Here is a 9,051-nt window from a genome sequence, read left to right as displayed (position 1 = left end):
ATCTTCAGATTCAGGAAGGTCAAAGATCCCCAACTGCATTAGACCCAAAAAGGTCTTCTCCAAGACATGTTATAGTCAAACTGGCAAAACCCAAAGACAGAGAATCTTAAAAGCTGCAAGAGAGAAGCGTCAAAGCACCAGACTAACATCAGACTTTTCATCACAAACCCTAAAAGCCAGAAAGGAATGGAAGGATATATTCAAAATATTAAAGACAGAGATTGCCAACCAAGAATACTCTACCCCACAAGACTATCTTTCTGAAATGAAGAGCAAATAGTATATTTCTCAGGCAAACAAAAACGGCAGAAGTTCACTACCACACAACCACACTTACAAGAAATTCTCAAGGGAGTACTGGGTTTGATACCTGAAAAATAACTACCACTGCCATAAAAATTCAAGAAAAATCAAAACCCATGAGTAAAATAAAAATGGCAACAATGATGAGAAAAAAAGTTTATCTACAACCCAAGGAACCAACAAATACACAAGACAAACAGTATGTCAGAAAGAAAGAACAAAAGACAATTAAGACTTCCAAAAAAATTAATGAAATGCTAGGAGTATATCAACACTTTTCAATAACAACTCTTAATGTAAAAGGATTAAATTCCCCAATCAAAAGACACAGACTGGCTGACTGGATTAAAAAGAAGGACCCAACTATATGCTGCCTTCAAGAGACCCACCTCACCCATAAAGACTCACTAACAGTAAAAGGATGGAAAAATATTTACCATGCAAACAGAAATGAAAAATGAGCTGCAGTAGCTATTCTTATATCTGATAAAACAGACTTTAAGCTAAAATCCATAAAAAGAGATAATGAGGGCCACTACATAATGAAAAAAGGATTGATCCATAAAGAGACATAACAATCATAAATATATACGCAGCCAATGTCAGAGCAGCCAGATTTATAAAGTAAACACTATTACACCTAAAGAAGGAAATAGACACTAATCCCATAATAGCAGGGGACCTGAACACCCCACTAACAATATTAGACAGATCATCTAGGCAAAGAATCAACAGAGAAACACAAGACCTTAACAACATTCTAGACCAAACGGACTTGGCAGATATCTACAGAACATTCCATCCAACAACCTCAAAATATTCATTCTTCTCATCAGCACATGGATCATTCTCCAGGATAGATCACATATTAGGTCACAAATCAAATCTCAACACATTCAAAAGAATTGGAATTATCCCATGTATTTTCTCAGACCATGATGGATTAAAACTACAAATCAATAACAAACGAAATTCTGGAAACTATACAAACACATGGAAATTAAACAGCATTCTACTTAATGACATACGGGTCCAAGAAGAAATCAAGGAGGAACTCAAAAAATTTATTGAAACTAATGAAAATACTGATACATCATACCAAAACCTGTGGGATACTGCAAAAGCAGTACAAAGGGGGAAATTTATCACATTAAATGCTTACTTCGGATGAATGAAAAGATGGCAAGTGAACAACCTAACACTTCACCTTAAAGAACTAGAAAAACAAGAACAATCCAAACCGAAAGTTAGCAGATGGAAAGAAATCATTAAGATCAGAGCAGAACTTAATAAAATTGAAACCCAAAAAACAATACAAAAGACCAATGAATCAAAAAGTTGGTTTTTTGAAAAGCTAAATAAAATTCACAAACCATTAGCATGGCTAACTAAAAAAAGAAGAGAGAAGATTCAAATAACAAAAACTGGAAATGAAAAAGGTGATATTACAACTGATTTATCTTAAATGCAAGGAATCATTCGAGACTCCTATAAACAACTATATGCCAACAAATTTGAAAATCTGGCAGAAATGGATAAATTTCTGGACACACACAAGCTCCCAAAACTAAGCCAAGGAGATGTAGCAAATCTGAACAGACCAATAACAATAAAGGACATTGAAGCTGTTATCAGAAGGCTCCCAACAAAGAAAAGCCCAGGACCAGATGGGTTCACAGCAGAATTTTACCAAACATTCAAAAAGGAATTGACACCAATTCTTTACAAACTATTCCAAAAGATTGAAACAGATGCAAATCTAAAAAACTCATTCTATGAAACAAACATCACCCTGATACAAAAACCAGGTAAAGAAACAACCAAAAAAGAAAACTACAGGCCGATATCCTTGATGAATATAGATGCAAAAATCCTCACTAAAATACTAGCAAGCACAATACAGCAACACACACATAAAATTATTCACCACAATCAAGTGGGATTCATCCCAGGTTTGCAAGGTTGGTTCAACATATGCAAATCAATAAATGTAATACACCACATTAATAAAATCAAACACAAGGACCATATGGTCATCTCTATAGATGCTGAAAAAGCATTTGATAAAATTCAACATTCATTCATGACAAAGACCCTCTAGAAGATAGGTATAGATGGAAATTATCTCAACATAAGTAAGCCATATATGATAAACCCACTGCCAATATCATCCTGAATGGGAAAAGCTGAAAACTTTTCCTGTAAGAACAGGAAATAGATAAGGATGCCCACTCTCAGCACTCCTATTCAACATATTGTTGGAAGTACTAGCCCGAGCAATCAGAGAAGAGAAGGAAATAAAGGGCATCCAGATTGAGAAAGATGAAGTCAAACTAACCCTCTTTGCATATGACATGATCCTATATATTGAACAGCCTAAAGCCTCTACAAATAAACCCTTGGAGTTGATAAATGATTCAGCAAAGTACCAGGATATGAAGTCAACACACAAAAATCAGTATTATTTGTATTCTCCAATAGAGAAGATGCAGAAAAAGAAATCAAGAAAGCTAGCCCACTTCCATTAGCCACCAAAAAACTAAAATACTTAGGAATTGAGTTAACCAAGGATGTGAAAAATCTCTATAATGAGAACTACAAACCACTGCTGAAAGAAATTATATAGGACACAAGAAGATGGAAAAATATCCCATGTTCTTGGATTGGAAGAATCAACATTGTGAAAATACCCATACTACCCAAAGTGATATACAAATTCAATGCAATCCCCATCAAAATTCCAATGACATTTTTCTCAGAAATGGAAAGAACTATCCAGATATTTATATGGAATAACAAAAGACCATGCATAGCCAAAGCAATGCTGAGCAAAAAAAATAAAGCTGGAGGCATAACAGTACCTGACCTTAAACTATACTACAAAGCTATAATAACCAAAACAGCATGGGACTAGCATAAAAAAAGACACACTGATCAATGGAATAGAATAGAGAATCCAGAAATCAACCCACTCACCTACAGCCATCTGATCTTTGACAAAGGCACCAAGCCTATACATTGGGAAAGATGCTGCCTCTTCAGCAAATGGTGCTGGGTTAAGTGGTTCTCAATATGCAGGAGAATGAAACTGGCCCCATACCTCTCGCCATATACTAAAATCAACTCAAAATGGATTAAAGAATTAAATATACATCCTGAAACAATAAAACTCCTTAAAGAAAACATAGGAGAAACAGTTCAGGATGTAGGATTGGACATAGACTTCATGAATACAACCCGAAAAGCACAGGCATCCAAAGAAAAAAATAAACAACTGGGATTATATCAAACTAAAAGCTTCTGCACAGCAAAAGAAACAATTAACAGAGTTAGAAGACAACCAACAGAGTGGGAGAAAAAATTTGCAAAATATACATCTGACAAAGGATTAATATCCAGAAAATATAAGGAACTGAAAGAACTTTACAGAAAAATACAAGCAACGCAATTTAAAAATGGGCAAAAGAGCTAAATAGGCATTTCTCTAAGAAAGATATATGAATGGCCAACAGACACATGAAAAAATGCTCAACATCACTCAGCATTTAGGAAATGCAAATCAAAACCACACTGAGATAACATCTCACCCCAGTTAGGAAGGCTAATATCCAAATGACTGTGAATTATAAATGCTGGCAGGGTTGCAGAGAAAAAGGAACTCTCATACATTGTTGGTGGGACTGCAAAATGGTGCAGCCTCTATCAAAATGGTATGGAGGTTCTTCAAACAATTGCAGATAGATCTACCATATGATCCAGCTATCTCACTGCTGAGAATATACCCAGAGGAATGGAAATCATCAAGTCGAAGGTATACCTGTTCTCCAATGTTCATTGCAGCACTATTTACAATAGCTAAGATGTGGAACCAGCCCACATGTCCATCATCAGAAGAGTAGATACAGAAAATTTGGTATATCTACACAATGGAATACTACTCGGCTATAAAAAAGAATGAAATACTGCCATTTGCAACGACATGGATGGACCTAGAGAGAATTATATTAAGTGAAACCAGTCAGGAACAGAAAGAGATATATCACATGTTCTCACTTATTTGTGGGAGCTAAAAAACATAAATAAATACACAGACAATCGGGGTGGGAGGGGAGGGAAGAAGACACAACAATTACAATTCCTTGAAGTTGATATGGTGAGCAAATTGAAAGGTGATTGTTGGGAGGGAGCGGGGAGTCAGAGGAGGGAGGGAGCTTTCGGTAATTGGCCACAATAATCAACCACATTGTATAATAAGATAAAATGAAATCTAATAAATAAATAAATATAAAAATAAAAAAAATATACAACATGATCGAGTTGTATTCATCCCAGGGATGCATGGATGGTTCAACATATGAAAGTCAAAAAATGTGATACATTACACCAGCAAACTCAAGGAGAAAAACCATATGATTATCTCAATAGATGCTGAGAAAGCATTTGTCAAAATTCAACATCCCTTTATGATAAAGACTCTCAACAAACTATTTATGGAAAGAAATTATCTCAACACAATAAAAGCCATTTATGACAAGCACACAGCCAGTGTCATTCTGAATGGGGGAAACCAAAAGACTTTTCTCTTAAGAACAGGAACAAGACAATGGTACCCACTCTCACCACTTCTATTTGACATAGTACTAGATGTACTAGACAGAACAATGAGGTAAGAGAAAGAAATAAAGGGCATCCAGATTTGAAAAGATGAAATCAAACTATCCCTATTTGCAGATGACATGACACTATATATAGAAAAACCTAAAGACTCTATCAAATAACACCTAAAGGTGGTTAATAATTTCAGTAACATTGCAGGATACAAAATAAATGCCCCCAAATCAGTAGCATTTATATACTCAAATAATGAATCAAGAGAAAGAGAAATCAAGAAAGTAAGCACATTTAAAATTATCACAAAATAAATAAGATACCTAGGGGTTAGTTTAATGAAGGAGGTGAAAGACCTCAAGAATGAGAACTACAAACAACTTCTGAAGGAAATTAAAGAAGACACATAAAGATGGAAAGATATTCCATGCTCTTGGATTGGAAGAATTAACATTGTGATAATGTCTATACTACCCAAAGCGATCTACAGATTCAATGCAATCTCCCTGAAAATACGAATGACATTCTTCACATAAATGGAAAAAAACAATCTTAACATTCATATGGAACAACAAAAGACCCCAAATAGCCAAAGCAATCTTGAGGGGAAAAAAAAAAAAAAGCCGGAGGCATAACACTACCTGACTTCAAATTATACTACAAAGCTATAGTAACCAAAACAGCATGGTACTTGCATAAAAATAGACACTCTGACCAGTGTAGCACAACAGAGAACCCAGAAATCACCCCTCAGGCTTATAGCCATATGATGTTTGACAAAGGCAACAAGAACATACATTAGGAGACAGACTGCCTTTTCAATAAGTGGTGCTGGGAAAATTGGATATCCATATGCAAAAGAATGAAATTAGACCTGCACCTCTTACCATATAACAAAATTAAGTCTTAATGGATTAAAAACCTAAGTATAAGACCTGAAACTGTAAAATTACTAAGGAAAAATATAGGTGAAATACTTCAGGAACTAGGTCTTGCCACATATTTACAAACATGAGCCCAAATGAATAAGCAACAAAAGAAAAAAATGAACAAATGGTGTTATATCCAACTAAAAAGCTTCTGCACAGCAAGGGAAATAATCAACAGAGTGAAATGACAACCTATGGAATGGGAGAAAATTTTTGCTAACTATGCATCCAACAAGGGATTAATATCCATAATATACAAGGAACTCAAGCAATTACATAGTAAACCACAAATAATCCAATAAAAATGGGCAAAGGAGCTGAATAGACATTTTTCAAAGGAAGACATACTAATGACAAGCAGGTACGTGAAAAAATGCTCAACATCACTAGTCATCAGGGAAATGCTAATTAAATCCACATTGAGATATCATCTCACTCCAGTTAGACTGACTGTAATTAACAAGATGGAGAATAAGAAATGCTGGCGAGGGTGTGGAGAGAAGGGAATGCTCCTACACTGTTGGTAGGACTGTAAATTAGCACATCCACTTTGGAAAACAGTATGGAGGTTTCTCAAACAACTACAGATAGATCTTTCATATGAACCAACAATCCTACTTCTGGGTATTTTTCCATAGGAATGGAAATCATCATGTTGAAGGGATATCTGCACTCCCATATTCATCGCACCTCGGTTTACAATAGCCAAGATATGGAATCAACCTAAATGTCCATCAATGGATGATTGGATAAGGAAAATATGGTGTATATACACCATGGAATACTACTCTCCCATAAAAAAGAATGAAATTCTCCCATTTGCAACAGCATTTTTGAACTTGGAGAAACTTATGTTGAGTGAAATAAGCAAAGCACAAAAGGATACTCACTCATAAGTGGGAGCTACCTGAGAAAGAAGGGTGGAAAGAAAGACCACAGTTGTGTGCTGGACTTGCAGAGGGATAGAGCACACCTAAAGTAACAAAGTGGAGTGGGGGAAAAGGGTATGGGGAGGGAGGTCAGGGATAATTGGGTGGGGGGTTTGGGGTACAATCACAATTTGTGGTAATGGGAATCCTGCCAGTATGGATCTGGCCATCACATGTTGAGCACAGGTGTTGATAATCAGCATTTTAACTCATGAATATTCATTACCAAAAATATTTGCATTAAAAATAATACCAAATGAGCATTTCACAAAGCAGTCCATGGAAATTTCATTGTTATCTATTGAAGGGCAACTTCATTCTTTAGAAAAGTACATGAGTAATGCTCAAACTATTCTTAATCAGAACAGTCCATTTGTGGCACTCATCCTATGTCCTACTTGTTTTATTCACTTGTGCTCTGCTACACTGTACCGCAATGGCAGTTTGTCCAATGGAAATTAGGTACCAGATGGTCTAGACCAAGTGCTATTTTTTAAATGTTCATCATATTTCTAGCTGAATAATAAATATAAAGCTTCAGAAAATTATATGTCTACTGTGAGACACTCAACTGTCTTTAAGCAAATATCACAGATTTTCTTAATGGGTAAGTACTGATGATTCCTGATAAATATATTCAAAGGCAGAGGTTCTGGCAAGTGATAAGTGACTTGTAAGTAGGAAGGTGTGTTTGAGAGCAGGAGGAAATACTTTTGTATTAAAACTAGAGTGATTAGGACAATGCTCAATTGAGTATTGATAAGCTCAAACTTGTCTGTAAGTATATGACTGGATATTGGGTGGGGATACTGTGTATGCAGTAGTAACATTGGTTCATTCAGTCATTTGATCCTCAACTATTTATTGATCATTGATTATATACTTTGTACTGTTCTAAGCATTCGAATAACAATGGTACTCAAAAGCAGTCATGCTCTCTACCCTTGAGGAGCTTACAGTCAGTCAAATGGAAGACAGACATTAAAAATAATACATAAATAAATGTGGAGAGATTTTCAGTTTCCCTCTAGTATTTCTTTCATAGACTTCCTGCCTCATGCTCCTCTGACCCTAAGAGAATATTGTTCTGATGATCCCCTTCTTATTGTCCTTAGAACCCAATACCCAGGGACATGAAAATTTGTAATTTTTTTCCTTAACATAACTATTTTGTGTACCATTTCCTTAAAGTTCTTTATTTAAATTTGTGAGAATGGTAGTACTTATGTGCCCCACACACACATACATTTAATGTAGCCACTTTAATGTAATTAAAATACCCAGTTCCTTAACAGGCTCAAAATAAATAATATTATTTGAAAATTCCAAGCATTAAGGCATCTGTGGAGGCAGATGGTGGTGAGGTCCTAAAATGATAACATGTGAATAACTTCTACTCCAAGAGGTATTGTTGTGTAGTGGGAAGAAGATGAACTGTGGAACCATCCAGCCCTGAGTTAGAATCCAACCTCAGCCACTTATTAGCTATGTGATCTTAGCCAAGTAATTAAACTGCTGTGAGCGTTATTCTCTTCATCTGTAAACTATGGGTTATAATACTTCCATCTCTAATTAGAACAGTATATGGCTCATATTAGGCATTCAATAAATGTTCATTTCTTTTCATTTACTTTTACCCATTCGTTTAGATTGGCTCTGACTATATACTTACACTGTAAAGGGCAGAAAGTGGAATGATCAAACTATGCCAACAATAATTTATCATTAATATGTATCTTTTCCTGGCTTCATTTGCCCTGCCTCCCAAATGCAAACTTCTTTTACAGGGGGCATTTTTATCTTGTTTTACTGATAGTAAAATACATATATAATCAATAAAAAAGGTAAATTTCATTAGACAATCTCTATTTTTCTTTTAAACTCTACCCTTGGCATTTATTATAATCTGCATTTGTGTAAATCACAGTAATTTGAAACCCTATAACACGTTTTTTAGATTAAATGAGAGGTTTAGGTCATACAAGCATATCAGGGTAAATTGCTAGGCATTAGGACTTTATCTTAAAGATTATTCATCTACATTACTTGTTTCCATTTTAAAATATCTTCAACTGATACCTAATCTCAAATTAAATCATCTCATTCAAATTATTTTTTTTCTAAAAAGGTGAATTCAATTTAGAGAGAGAGGAGTATAAGGGACGAAAGTAGTATAAACATTTAAATAAAATAACTCGATAATAAATTTTTTTTTTAAAAATTTTATTATGTCAATATACAATGTATATGATTATTATGGCCCATCACCGACACCTCCCGCC

This window comes from Galeopterus variegatus, unplaced genomic scaffold (assembly GCF_000696425.1).
Source record: "Galeopterus variegatus unplaced genomic scaffold, G_variegatus-3.0.2 Scaffold2714, whole genome shotgun sequence".
In the NCBI taxonomy this organism is placed as follows: domain Eukaryota; kingdom Metazoa; phylum Chordata; class Mammalia; order Dermoptera; family Cynocephalidae; genus Galeopterus; species Galeopterus variegatus.
Note: the sequence above shows the minus strand (reverse complement) of the source record.